Genomic DNA, 15,573 nt, shown 5'->3' with positions numbered 1-15,573 from the left:
CCCTGTGGGCTGGTTGAGTGTGGCAGGAAGCTGTGAAGTTCCTTAGCTAGTGGGAACAATGGTTCCAAATTCCCAGGTTCGGGATGGTGCTGGGACACTCACCCCAGGCCACCCAGTTTCCAGAGTTGAGGGTGCAGGCAGGCCCAATTCCCTGGAGCCAGCAGAGCATGGCAGGAAGCCAGTAGGTTGATGCAGGCTGGCCCAAGCCCTGCTTAGCTGGTTTAGCATGGGAGGAAGCCGTGAGGTTCCCTGGCCGGCAGGTGGGAGGAAGGATCTTAAACTCTGGGGCTCTCGATGGTGCGGGGACACTCACCCCAGGCCTCCCAGTCTCCAGTGGTGAGGGTGCAGGCAGGCCCAATTCCCCTGAGCCAGCCGAGCACGGCAGGAAGCCTCGTATTTCTTCTTTTACAGGGGAGATTATTTCTGATCTGCATTCTGGTATAGCTTCCTGCAACTGTGCCTTTACGTCAGTCCCTATCATGTTAGGAGTTTCAGGTGTATGGCTTACATTTTCTTCTATGTCCATGTCTCCTAGGCTTTCATGGGATGTGCTAGAGGTTTGAGACTGCATTTTGCTCTTTCATTTTGTCATTTTCTTATATTCCCTTAGGAAGTTGATGGCGAGGTCTCAGTTGTTTCTTGGGTTGACAATATCTGCCCCTGCTACAAGGAGTTTCCCCAGTTGAATGGAGGTCCTTAGAGCTCACCAAGTGGCTTCCCGCCACTTGGGGTCACTGAGTGGGATCCTACCAGTCTTGGAGTGACATGCCAAGGCTTCCTCATGGGATGGAAATTGCTGTGCACACTTTCATCTCACAAGGGGGAGCTCAGGTGGTTGCAGGCCACTTGGGGCCGCTAGTCGGGGCCCAAGTTGGCCCAGAGGGACCTTCCCTTAGTCCTCCATTGATGTGGGGTGTTGGATAGAGCCCTACCAATCTCAGGGCAATGTGCCAAGGCTTCCCAGTGGGATGGAAATCACTACCTCCACTTTTGCCTTGTGAGGCAGAGCGCAGGTGGCTGTGGGCCACAGGTGTCAGGTATTTTGTCCCAGCAATGAGAGAAAAGTAGCCAAGACAGAGTGTTAGGGTTTATGCAGATAAAGATGCAGAGAGGTTATAAGAATAAGTGCAAGGGAATAGTAATGAAAACATCCTTTAAATCTAGGACTGAATAATGAATGAGTAGTAGAAACAGACAAAAAATAAAATAAACTCATGTATAGGTTAGGTAGCACTGGATGTATAGAAAGGACTATCTGGTGGGTACCATGGAAGTCTTATACCAATCTATTAGTGTTGTCTGTTTTTTTTGGATGAAGAGAATTGAACTATTAAGGAGGAGCTGATAGGGACAAAAAGACTGTATTAGAGGAAGTGAAATATAATCAGTTTTAGTCCTCCCAGGGCTTAGGCCTGGCAAGCACGAGATTGAGTTTGACACTTGGTACAAAACAAAACAAAAAAACTGAAAAACAAAAAACCACAACAGTAGTTGGGGTCAAGGAAACATCCTTGAAAAAAAGACAAAGTGGAATGAGTTGCCCCAAGGTCAATTACAATTGAAATGAATTGCAGGAGTTATCCAAAGCACATCATTTGAAATGGTCTAGGTAGCCTTCAGAGCTTCTGAACAGTGATAGTCACCTGTGCCCAATCTGAGACGTCTGGGGGGGGTCCCTGAGAGCAAACTCCAGGGGCAAATGCACAGAGCAGTCCAACTTCCATTGAGGGCCTCCATATGTGAGACAAAATTTTGAAGGAATTTCTACCCTTGGGCCTGCCTTAACCTAATAAACGAGCTTGTGGCATTTGAAGCATTGCTTCTTTGGACTAACAAGCCTTAGAGTTGCCATCACCTATCAGCTGTGGCTTTAGTATGGTCTATTAGCTGTGGGTTTGTCATGGTGGAGGTGAACAGCTGAAACTCAGAAATGCCCTGTTTATGTATAGCTTCATCCCTATTATTAAAGACCTTGAAAGCCAAATTTATTAGTTCCTGTTGTGGGGTCTGAGGGACAGCCTCCAGTTTCTGTAGCTTTATTCCAGTATCTGGAGCCAATTGGGTAATGAAATGCATCTTTAAAATTAATTAGCTTTCTGGACTCTCTGGATCTAAGACTGTAATGTTTGAGGGAGGCAGCCAAATGGGCCTTAAACTGGCCTGCCATCTTTTGTTTGGATAGCTTCCATAAGCCAGTCATAATTGACCACTTTGTGTGTCACTTTGCAGAGCCCTTCAACTAAGTATGTAATCACATAATTATGGCTCCTTTACAAAAGAATTGTCTATGCTCATCTAGTTGGTTAAAATCCCAGTTTGGGTTGGCACAGGGAACAACTAGGGCCCTTCTGCAGCTCTGCAAGACATCTGAAGTTACCTTGGAAAGCCTGGGCCAAAGCCCAAGCACGTTCCCATTGCTCAAGTGTAAGGGTTAAGGAAAGAATAACATTTAAATTGGTGAAGTATTGGAACTCTTGAATGTATCTGATAGGCTCTATGACAGTGGAACCCAGAAGCTGACTAGTTTGAGAGCAGTCAGAGGAGAAAGAAGCATGCTGGATAATTATCTCTGCTCCTGCCATCTCACAGAGTAGAAATTAGGAAGCAGAGGATGGGAAAGTGACACCAGACTGAGTATGAGATAGAGTTGGGTGGGAAGAAACGTGAGATTTAGATTCTGAGGGCTGTGCCAAATAGATAGATGGAATAGGTGCTGGAATGGCAGGGGTACCTTCAGAAGGGAAAGGGGTGCTGCAGCACTGCACCTTGAGGCTCAGCTGGGAGCGTGGGAGGCTGCTCAGCTGGGGTGCAGGAGGTTGCCAGGAAAAACAGATTGTCTAGGTCTTCTGTTATGGGGGAATCAACATTAGAGGGAATCAGAGGGTATGGACATAAGGAAAAGGAGAATTTAAGAGGTCATGTGAAGTACACAGAGCAGAAAAACTGAGTGTAAGTAACACCTAAACATAAGATACCTCGGACCACTTCCCTAGCCTACAGCAGTAATTATCCAGATCTTGTAAACTGGAGAAATCAAAAGTACATGTCAGCCCTTTTAGGGGGCCCAAAGGAGATTTTACAGAGTGAGGTCCCAAGGTTAAAGAATACACATGTGCAAGGTATCAGCAACAACAGCAGGCAGCACGGAGCAGAGCAGAGCAAAAGAGCCAGAGCACAAGAGAGCTACATGCATCTTGATTGCATAATTCTTATACAGGTTGTTGTCTCATATTTACATTCTTGTATAGTGCCATAAATAGTGCATTCATGTTTACCTGTGCTGAAGTGCTTACATAACTGTATCCTGTTATGCACCTGCACTAGACAAGCAGTGTCACATCCTCAGGTGTTCTCAGACAGCCCTGAGCTTTAAAACAGTGTGAGTGGTTTCCCAGCCACCAAGAGCTATTGTCCAGCTGGTAATGTGGCCGTTCTGTGTTACAGAAAACAGGTGTTTGGGCTTCGTAGCATGAGAGAGACAGAGATGTTTTATGCTTGGTAAAAAATAGATCAGAGGAGATGATGGGGGAATAGAAGATGGAAGGTTTTCCATTTGAGTACATAGAAAGAGATATGGCAGGGTCTCTTGATGGACATCTCCAGTCAGGACCCAGAGTTGTAAAATGTGAGTGAATGATCAAGTCAGGTATCTCTGCTGTTAGCCAGACACCATAGGGAAGCAGTCTTCCTGGGAGTGCTTTTTGAGACCAGTGCTGGAGTTTGAAGGTATGACAAACAGGGTAAGCCTCTCTCTCTGACTTTATGGAGGTGGGAACAAAGGCAAGGAAAAAGAAAGAGGAAGGATGAGAGATTGGGAGGCTTATCCAGTCTAAAATACCCAAAAAGGTCTGGCATGGCAGAAGCTGTAGGAACAGAGCTCTGAGAACAGCTGGTCTGAGGTCTCAAATGGGGAGGAGGTTTGAGAGAGAACTAAGGCCCTCTAGCAAGGGCTTCTCCTTTCCAGGTTTTGGTACCAGATGTAACGAAATGCATGAGTTAGAGACTCCTAGAGACCGTTTGAGCAGGCTTGTGTAGCGGCAATGTGGCAGGTTTATTATAGCTGTTGTGGGTAGATAGGGGGTGAAAAACCATCTAATAAAAGAAAGGCTTTTATATTGTTTGGTGGTAAGGGGGTTGTGTGAGAAAATCAGGCAAGGGGCATCGTGTGAGGGGTTCTGAACAGGCATTTGTGACCACAGTTCTCGTATAATCCAGTGCAAATGTATAGATGTTGTCAGGTGTCCACAAGGCTAAGGAAGTCTCATATTTAGCCTTAGCTATTTTTTTTAAAACATCCTGTTCCATTTTTCCAGGGATGACATGACTTGTTTTATGGCTTCCTATTGTTTGTGGAAAACCACACATTTGCTGGTGCCTGTAGATTACTGAAAGCAGTGTGGTTGTTGAAAAATAGTTGAGGTGCTGGTAAAGTCGAAACCAGGTTGAGCTTGACAGAAAGTAAACATATTTTTAAATAATTGCATAGTGTTTTCACTGGGTATGCTAAGTGTTGTAAAACACACGTATGACATCATTTATCATCTTATATGTATGTGTCATGCTTAGGATTGATCCCAGTGCCTTGTGTGTTTTAGGCAAGTGCTCTATCATTTAGCTACATCTTTAGCTCTTTATTGCAACCATTTTATACAGACAGGTCAGACAAATGGTTGTACAACCATAATATCTTCCCTCTCTGAAACTTTCTGTCTTCCCAAACTGAAATTCTGTTCCCATTAAACACTGATTACCTATTCCCCTCCTTCAAGCCCTTTATCTACCAATCTGCTTTCTGTTGCTATAGAAAAGATCACTCCAGGGAAGTTATGTAAGTGGAAACATACAGTATTTGTTCTTTTGCCTGGTTTAATTTGCTTGGCATAATGTTCTCAAAGTTTATCCTTGTTGCAGATTATCACAGAATTTTCTCCTTTAGAATGAATAATATTTTATTGTGTGAATGAACCCCTTTTGCTCATGCACTCATGTCAAAGGACACTTTCGTTGCTTGCTTTTTAGGCTATGTGATTTTTTAAACCATTCAGTCTTGAAATAAGCCAAGCTGTTTTCAGCTACACATATTAGAATATCCAAATAAAGTGGTTGAGACCAGGACATTAACCATCTCAGAAAAATGATGGGGGAACTTCCAGGAAGATAGCAGAGCAGTAAGCAGCCACAAATCAGCTGCTAAGATTTGTAATATAGACACTGCAAAATAACAACTTGAGCAAGGAAAGAAGCACAGAAATGGATCTCTGGGACCCCAAGAAGGAGCTGAATGGAAAATTGGAACCTACAGAGATAGTGAAGAGAAAGACCACAACACTGAAAAAGAGTACCCTAAACTTTTTCTCTGGATCATGGATCAAGGTATGAGAAAGGAAGATCAAATCTACAGAGACACAGTGAATGTAGGTAAGTCCAGAGGCCTCCAGGGAGAAACACCAGTGTAACGGAGCAGAGGATGCTGTGCATTGCAACAGCTAGTGAATGTGTCCAATCCAGGTCACTAAGGTGTCCCCTGGAAAGCATGTTTGGTCAGACACCATGTTAGGGAGATGCCAGCTGAACCTGGGACTTGGAGGAGCCATTGGAGGGCTTCATCTTGGGGCTCTCAGCATTAAAATACCACAGTACTGGGAGAGGAGTCATCATGTCCTTGGTCAGGGAGTTGTGGGCAATCTAGCAAGGGACACTGAGAGTTTTATAAGGCAAACAACTCAGGCTCCAACCCCATAACCAAAGATCAGGTTCAGCCTGAACTTCTATGAATTTTTAAGTCTCAGAACCAACACTACTCCCTAACACTTCTGTTGGATTGCTGAAATTATATAGAATGGATCTGGGTTTGGACCACCTACTTTTGTGTACCAGCAAGGGATATTGCCGTACTATAGACCCCAATAAAACCCATGAAGTTGAAATCACAGAGAAACATCTTTTTCTTTGCTTTTCTCTCAAGTTTTTGTCTATTTTATGGATTAACAGCTGATGATCAACTTAATGCCAGCTGGATTACATCAGCATGACACTGAGCAAAGCTGCTTCACCTGAGGAAAGTTGCCAGCATAGATGGAGAAAGACAAGGAAGGTGTTAAGGCATTAATGTGTTCTTGCATTGAGGCATTGTGGGTTCTCCTACAAGTTGTTTGAGCCGATAGATTCTCCTGGAGAGGCGTTGGTCCTCACATTGAGCATTGCTTTCTGGCTCTGGAGGGGAAGATGTGTGCTGCTTGGTCTCCAGGATGAACTCATCATGCTAGCTTCTTGGCATGTACCCAACTGTGCTTGTCATCGGAGAAGCGTGGGGCCTCCGTTTCGCTGAGGATGACTTTGGTGTCTTTCAGGACAGCCCTGGTCTTTGTTGTGAGTGTGACTTCTTGGCTCCAGCGTAGAACCCTCATCCCACCAGCATAGCTCTTTCACCCCACTGGCATGGACTTTCTGGCTTCCACTGCTGACCTTTGGGCCTTCCCCGCACGGATCCATAAAGAGACTGGCATGAGTCCTTCTTGTGGGCTCTGGACCTCCAGTTGGACTCGTGGGAGGCATTGCCATGAGCTCTGGGTTTTCATCTGGACTCATGTGGGACATTGCTGTGGGATTTGGGACTTGACTAAATATTCTATGTCTTTGGTGTTATAGATTTCCTGCATTTTCTTGTGTTAATTCCCTGTGACCATAATAAAAATGATATTATAAACTCTATGTCCTGATTCTAATTGTTCTCTGCACAACCCCTAAGTACCACACTATCTATCTGTGTTTATTTTAAAGAGGAGAAAAACAGAAAGATCAAGAAGCAAACAATTAAACCTTTGAACAAATGGACTTGGTAGACATCTACATAGTGTTCCACCCAACAAGAATGAAATACACGGGGCTGGGGATTTAGCTCAGTGGCATAAGCACCTGCCTTGGAAGCAGGCAGTCATGAGTTCGATCCCCGGTACCGATAAAAAGGAAAAAGACAAAAAAAAAAAAAAAAAAAAAAAAAAAGAAATACACATTTTTCTTGGCAACAGATGGGACTTTCTCTAAAATAGACCATATACTAACTCACAGAACATCCTTAAGTAAATGCAAAGGAGTTGAAATTATCCCATGCATATTATCAGATCATAATGCAATGAAATTTGAAAGTAGTGGTAAAAGAAACCACAAAGCCACACAAATATAATTAATTATTACCTTCTTGAACAACCAATAGGTCACATATTAAAGAATGAATTAAACAGTTTCTAAAATTAAATGTAATGCCAATATATTGTATTTGAACTTAGGGGGTACCATGAAAGCAGTCTTACGAAGGAAATTTAAAGCAGTGAATTCCTATACTAGAAAAACACAGCAAGCTCAAATAAGTAATCTAATGTTGAACCTCGAGGTTCTAGGAAATGAAGAGGAAGTTACACCCAAAACTCACATTAGGAAGGAAATTATAATCAGAGGGGAAATGAATGCAATTGAGACTAATAAAACAATAATCCCCATCATTACCATTTTTGTTCAGTATAGTTCTGGAAACATTAGCCAGAATAGTTAGGTAAGAGAAAGTAATAAAAATAATATGAATGGGAATGGAAGAAGCTAGGTTATTATTTGTGGATTCCAAGATATCCCACATAGAAGGCCCCCAAAAGTAGATACTCAAAAATCAATATCATTCCTGGGGCTGGGGATTTAGCTCAGCGGCATTAAGTGCCTGCCTTGCAAGCAGGCAGTCATGAGTTGGATCCCTGATACCGATAAAAATGAAAAAGACCAAAAAAAAAAAAATCATTCCTGTACATGAATAACAAATTCACTGAGAGAGAATCAGCTACTTTTACAATAACATCAAGAAAAATGAAATGCTTAGGAATCAATCTAATTAAGGAAGTAAAAGTCCTTTTAATGGAAAATTATGGTACTCTGAAAAAGGAGATCAAAGAAGAATTCAGAAAATGGAAAGATATTCCTTATTCTTTGATAGGCAGAGCCAATACAGTGAAAATTAACCATACTTCCAAAACTGTTATATAGATTTAATATACTCCCAAGCAAAATATCAATAGCATATCTCACATAACTAGAGAAAACAATCCTTAAATTCATATGGCAGCAGAAGAGACCCTAGAATAGCAAAAGCAATTCAGGGCAACATGGGCAAGGCGGGGGAATAACAATTCCTGATTTAAAGTTGTACTACAAGTCTACTTGATAAAAACAGCATGGTACTAGCAAAAAACAAAACACAAAGAAAACCAGACCTGAGGATCAGTGCACAGACTAGAAGATGCAGAAGCAACTCAAGACACATATTCAGCCACCATATTTTTTAACAAGAGCCAAACTCCTTCAGTGGAATAATGATAACTTCTTTAATAAAGCTGCTAGGAAAATTGGCTTTCCACATGCCAAAGACTGAACTTAAACTGTTATCTCTTGCCATGTACTAAACTAAAATCAAAATTGATCAAAGATCTAAATATAAAATGAGAAACATTTAATCTGTTGGAAGATAAGAGTAGATAAAACTCTTGAAGACATAGGTGTGGGCAAATACTTTATGAACAAAACTCCAATTGCACAGGAACTATTGCAAAGAATGAACAACTGGGGTCACATCAAATTAAAAAAGCCTTGCACAGCAAAAGAGACCACCAGTGGACTGAAGAGAAACAAAATGGGGAAAGATTTTTATGAGCTACTCTTCAGTAAAAGGACTAGTATCTAAAATATATAAAGAACTCAAATCAGACCCCTAAAATTCAAAGACCCAAATCAAAAATGAGGATCTAGCCGGAGATTTAGCTCAGCGGCATAAGCGCCTGCTTTGTAAGTGTGAGGTCGTGAGTTTAATCCCCGGTACTAAAAAAATTAAAACAAAACACACAAACAAAAACGAAAATGGGGATCTGAAATGAATAGACATTTTTCAGGTGAAGAAGTCCAAACAGCAAATAAATATATGAAAAAAAGGTCCACATCCCTGTCATTTGAGAGATGTAAATTAAAATAACAATGCGACTCCATTTCACTCCAGAAAGAATGGTTGTAATCAATATCAACTAATAACAAATGCTGGCAAAGCTGTAGGGAAAAAGGAAGCCTTCTCCATTGCTGGTTGGCATGTAAACTCATACAACCACTAAGGAAATTGGTGTGGAGATGCTTAAAATACATGAAACTAGAAGCTCCATTTTACTTAGCTATTCACTTTCATCTTTCACTATTCATCTTCCCAAAAGAGTTAAAAGCATTAGATCACAGTGCTACGTGTATACCTATGTTTATAGCAGCACAATTGATAATAGCTAAATCTTGGAAACAGCCCATATCCACATCAACAGATGAATAAATAAAGAAAATGTCACATTTATATATAATGCAGTACTACTCTGTCATAAAGAAAATTGAATTTGAGTTATTTTAGGTAAATAATACACTTAAAGGCAATAATTTTATGTGAAATAAGACACAAATTTAAATAGCACATTATTTAAGTGTAAAGGAGTGAATGGAGGCTAGATATTGTGATGCAGGAAGAACATTTTGAAATAAGGGGAACAAGAGGAGAAGGGAAAGGAAGAAAAAGGAATTTGTTTTAGAAAAAATTACCTTTATTTTTTATTTCTTTTTCAGTTACATGCTTTTAAACAAGGATGTGTTTCATTATTTAGGCAATATTGACTTCATTAGTGTTGAAAGAAAAGCATAAAAATGCAAAACATTGTTGGCTTACTTGGAACATACCTGCATTACCAATTACTGACCAATTTGTGTTGCCAAGACTTAGTCCTTGGCATTAAAATGGAGCACTTAAAAATGTTGCTAAAAAACCAAATGTCTACATACTGGTCTTTGAAGCAAATAAGGTTATTTATACTTCTAAAATATTTAAGTCCATAATTGAATTAATATACTCACTTTCTTATGTACACACTATACAGTCCAAAAAACCCTACTGAGGATAAAACTAAATAGGCTTACGATAAGAAATACAGACATCACATGTATTTACAAATATCATAGACACAAAAATTTGGTCAAATACTGTAAAGAAAGAAATGGTTTCACATTATAATGGTCAAAAAATCCATCTACCACTGAACTTTTGGCTAGTAAGAAAAATAAATTACAAAGTACAATTAAATCCCTGTAAATGTAACAATGAAAAATGTGATTCATTTACATTAATACATATTTTAAATATTACCTTGAGACAATAAAAACAAATAAGCATAGTTGGAAGTACACACTTTAAGACAAATAAGAGACACATGGAAGGAATAACTCACATTTTTTTTTTTTAAATCGGTACCAGGGATCGAACTCATGACTGCCTGCTTGTAAGGCAGGTGCTTATGCTGCTGAGCTAAATCCCCAGCCCAATAACTCATATTTCATATATGAAAGATGAACATGAGATTTGATCAAAAAATTTCCTTTCCAGTCTTTTTGTTCCTTCTCAAAAAATTTTGGCTAGCAGAATGTGACAAAAGTACACTGTTACCTTTATGGCTTAAAATGAAGCATGCTTCAAAAGTGGAATAGGGTTCCTTTTGTACAGAACTGGTACATGATTCATATGCAGGCACTTCAAAAGACAAAGCAAAGCACCTGACTCATCCTTTCCAAAATATTTTTTCAATCATTACAATTATACTAAAGAGTAGGAAAAAATTCCAGAGAACTAACAATGTTGAATACAAGAGAATAATGTGTATAGAGGGCAACAGAATGACCCAGTGTTTATTGCTGGGGGTCTTTCTTTTAATCAAAGAATAAAACATGAGCACACCATTGTATGGCACATCCAGAGTTTTTTGTTTAAGGCAATGAGTGCATTTGAATGCCCTGCAGTCTGGTCATCTGTGTTGAATTCTCCATTTGTAGAACTTACAACCTGTTTTTTGGACTGTTGCATCTTCTCTCTGTGTGAATGTGTTTCTCTGTTTGATGGAAGCACAGGATCTTGCTGAATTGTGCCCATAGGAGCAGGCAACTATTTACCAATCCAGCCATATTCATAATCAAACATCCTTTTTGATCAAACAAGTCAGCAAAAAGCTTTCCTACACAGTCATAATGTAGTTTTTTTAAAAAAAATCTAGCCTTCTCACATAACGAAGATATGGTACCATTTCTGGGAAGTTTTCACACACTTCTATTGTGTAGCTTTTTTTTTTTTTTTTTTTTTTTTTTGGTGCTGGGGATCGAACTCACAACCTCGCGTTTGCCAATGCCACTAAGCTAAACCCCTGACCCCATGGTGTAGCTCATTTTGTATCTCCAATTTTCTGATACCTCTCTTTTAATGTTTCTGCCTGTAAGCCTTGCCAAGGAAGACTGCCTCGCAGAAAATACATGTGAGCTAAAGTTTCTAAATCATCTCTTCTACTTTGTTCTTTTTCTAAATGTGTGTGTATGCTCATATATCTAGCTGTTCCTGTAAGGCTGCTGTGTTCTCTGTATGGTATGTGTTTCTTCATCCCTGGGTCAGTATATTCCTTTGCCAAACCAAAATCTATGATATAAATAGCTTAATAGGTTTTATTTCCTGGTCATCCTATTAAGGTTTTGCATCTCTGTATATCACGTTCTTTGAATGGACATATTCCATGTGAGAAATCAGCTGAATAGCTATCATGAGAACCGTTTTAAGAGAAAATGTTCTAGCACACAAGTCAAACAGGTCTTCCAAACTAGGACCCACCCCGTGGTTCCAGCACTGTTGTATTTTATTTACCACAAGACTCAAAATAGTAAACTTCAGGTATCCCATCTCCAGATCCTAACTGCTTGTGGAATCTGTATTCCAAATGTAACTGTAGTGCTCTGTATTTCATGGGCTCCAGCTTAATTGCCACATAATCATTTGTGTATAAATTTTTCCCTAGTGGCAGTTCTCTGAAATTGCCACATCCAGTGTTGTTTCCAACCCTGTTTAGGTCCAACCATTAAAACCTCCAGGTGAAGACCCAGTTCCCCGAGTGCTGTGCCCTGAACGACCCCTAGGTAGTGCCATTCTATCATCCGATTTGTCCTTGTCTTTCTTTTTATTATCCGTATGAAATTTGCGGTAGTCCATTTTGAATTCTTAATCAAGACAAGCACATTGAAACAGGATACTGTGAGAACAGGCACATCACTAGGTAGCTGTACCATTCAAATTGCAGAAGGCAATTAACTAGAGCGTGTGCGTCCCATTCCTAAAATTTTCCTTAGCTGTCTTTTCAGTAAACACATGCCTTCAAAATGATCTTTTCAGTAATGTGAGCTGATACCGACAGGTAGCTCAGGCGCGGCTGCCAGGGGCGTCGGGTCGGGCCGGGAGCCCGTCAGCCAGTCCCACGTCTGGGGCAGCGGCCGCGCATCACCTGCCGACCGCCCAGGGGACGGCCCGGAGAACAGCCGGCCAGGCTACTTGGCGGCCGGACTCTGCCTGCCCGCTCCTCCCGGGGCTTTCTACCGCGGCGTGGGTCCGCTGCTGCTGCAGCCAGGAATGAATGCACAGCGACCCTCGCTTATCCGGAGGTCATCATCAAAAAAAGCGGTTTTTAAAAGAAAAGAAAAAAAATGGAAACAAAGCTGCTGTAGATGGAAGGGAAGAAACTGAAGAGGGTAGAGCAGTAAGGGAAAAAAGAATTAAAATATATTTTGTACGGGGAAAATTCACTATGATGAATGTGAGCCTGCAATGATGAATGTGTGACAAACATGTACTAATGGAGAAATTTTCAAAATACACAGACAAGAAATCCTAAGGTGGATCCATAACTCAATTACGTTGACAACTGGGATCTTTTCATAGTTCTAGTCTGCCATCTGCCAAGTGGCCACCGACTGTGTTAGTTTTAGCTAGCATGTAAAATACCAGAGACAGGGCAATTTAAACAACAGAAGTTTATCTTTTTACAATTCGGGAGGCCAGAAGTCCAAGAACAAGGTGCCCATGTGGTCACTTCTGGTTAGGGCTCTCTTTCTGGCTTGTTGCGGAGAGGAGGTGAAACTTAACAAGAACACCTTTCTCTTCTCTCTCCCTTTCCTTTTTCCTCCTCTTATGTGGCCAGAGATACTTGTTGGATTAGTGCCACATCCTTTAGCTTAAGTGCCTCTTAAATATTCTGGCTTCAAATACAGGCACATTGGGGATGGCACTTCAGTTCAATCTATAGCACTCTCCCTGTTTGGTGGTTTCAAGATGGCCCTGGAAAAGCCACTAAACACATTTTTTGGCATTATGCTGAAAAGAACAGATAGAAAAAGGATTTTTCATGTGTAGACTCTATCTGACGAAGACCTTGTGCAGAATCTGCATTCCATTCCTAAAGCCAGAACAGGCCTTCTTCCACCCCAGACAGGCAGTGGCCCCAGAGAAGACACTATGATCTGTGGGACACTCAGATTTCTCTCCTGGAATTGAATTGAACCTCACAGGGCAAGGTCATTACAAGCCTTTATGGCATTCAAGGGACAATAAAACAGGCTGTGGAGGTATCAGTGGAGAGCAACAGCAGCGTCATCCAGCCCTGCTGTGAAGCAGCTGCTATTTGCAAGTTTTTAATGTAACAACGATTTTTGAATTGCTCGTCTTCACAGACTGGCCCACATCCATGATTATTTCCTATGGATAATCTTACAGGTGGAGTAAAATAAACTAATTTAGTTTTAAACTTCAGGAAACCTGTCATGATAAGCCCATGATCAGAAATTTTATGAGTAAACTTGGTTTAACAATCTACAGTGAAAGTTCTGTGTGCACAACTGTATTGAGCACCTAAGATCTTACTTGTTAGGCTTTGGGAAGTGTGTTGATTACTGTTCTCTCATTGCTGAGACAAAATACGTGACACCCAAAATGAAAGAAAGAAAGGTTTATTTAGCTCAGAATCTGTGGAGGCTTTGACCCATAATCAGCTAACTCCAAAGCCAGGTGGTGTGGCATGGGGTCAACACTTCAAGGCAGCAGAAGACAGCAAAACAACAAAAGCAAACGGTGGGAAGAGCAAGATGCTTCCCCTCCCTTATACTGCAAGCAGACTACCACTGTACCAGGTAAACTTCTGACCTCCAATTGACAAAATGGCTAATATCTTAGAGCAGTTATGGCTCGTCCTTTATACCCCAAGATGGAGAGCTGTTGAGCCACTTAAACTTCTAGACTTCTTAAACTGACAGAATGTATCAATCACAACAGGAAAAAAATTGGAGTCATTGGGATGGGGGGGGGGACAGGAGAAGTATTTTCTGTACTGTGCTGAAGGGTTTGAGGGAAGAAGAAATTGATAAGCGTTTGAATTTCCCTTTTATCCTGTAAAACAATAGGCGGCATAGGTTCCTGCCTGGCAAGCACAAAGTCCTGAGTTCAATTCTGGTACAAATAAATTAAAAAATAAATGAAAAGACACACAATTTTTAGGGTTTATTAAGTACCTATTTCAATCTAATCAGTTATGCAAAAGAACTTCCAAGAAACACATATTTCTATAGTTTGTCTTTTAGCTTGTTTTATTGTAATTGACATTTTTAGGGCAATTTTAGATCCTCAGAACAATTGAAGTATGATACAAAGATTCTCTATGTGTTTCCTACTCAGTTTCTCTACCCTAAAATTCTTGTAGCACAATTTGCTGACATGTCCTTGTCCCCAAAGTCTATAGTTTCTATTAGAATTTACTGTGTTGATTTTCTCCTTTAAAACAGTGGATTAAAATTTTAGAACATCAAGAAATAACCCAGCTCAGTCATTACTAGAAAATATGAACTAGATTCAGAGAAGCTGAATCATGGTAAGTTCACAGACCCACTGTGTCTTGATAAAATAGTGATAACACTTTGGTAACTATAAATGACTGGCAAGAAAGGCCCAGAAATCTGAGAAAATCTGGAAAGTGTGTTCCCTGCCACCTATCTGGGTGTTTCCTTAGCTTTTTCAGCTCAGAATCATCAGAATACAAATGAATGAATTGGATACATCAGCATGATTTAAAAATCGTCCGTTCCTTTGGTTGTTCATGTTCAACTGATGGTATAATCCCCTTCCATTTATTACTGGGCAAGGGGGTTCCCCAGAGGGAAGGACCAAAAGAATACACAGTCAAGGGGCTGGGGATTTAGTTCAGCGGCATAAGTACCTGCCTTGCAAGCAGGCGGTCGTGAGTTCGATCCCCAGTACCGATAAAAATGAAAAAGACAAAAAAAAAAAAAAAAAAAAAAAAAAAAGAATACACAGTCATGAAAAACATGCAAGTCTAAGATCACAGATGCTGGAAAACGGGGAGCTGAAAATCCAAGGGCAGCAGAAAGATAGAGGAAAGGGAATTTGCCTCTCTGTGTCTTTCTATCTGAGCCACAGCCATGATCCCCGACCTGTCCATATGGAGGTGGGTCTTCCCGCTTAATCAGTCTCTAGAAACACCTTCACAGACATCTAGAAATAAATGCTTTGCCACTTCTCTAGGTATTACCCCCTTCCCCAAATCTGGAAGGCTGATCCCTGAAAGGAGCCATCAGGTCCTTTGAAAGTCACCCTACCTCTTAGTCAGGAATCTACATATTGATAGAAAAAAATGTCAAAGTGCT

General features: G+C 40.8%; 1 pseudogene; it reads right to left on the bottom strand.

Annotated features, from left to right (window-relative positions):
* Positions 1–11,148: 11,148 nt before the first annotated feature.
* Positions 11,149–12,079, bottom strand: LOC100733375 (casein kinase I-like; annotated as a pseudogene).
* Positions 12,080–15,573: the final 3,494 nt, after the last annotated feature.

Source organism: Cavia porcellus, unplaced genomic scaffold (genome assembly GCF_034190915.1).
Source record: "Cavia porcellus strain 051 isolate PalLab524CR breed Dunkin Hartley unplaced genomic scaffold, mCavPor4.1 scaffold_20, whole genome shotgun sequence".
NCBI lineage: Eukaryota > Metazoa > Chordata > Mammalia > Rodentia > Caviidae > Cavia > Cavia porcellus.
This window is presented reverse-complemented; position numbering and strand designations above follow the sequence as displayed.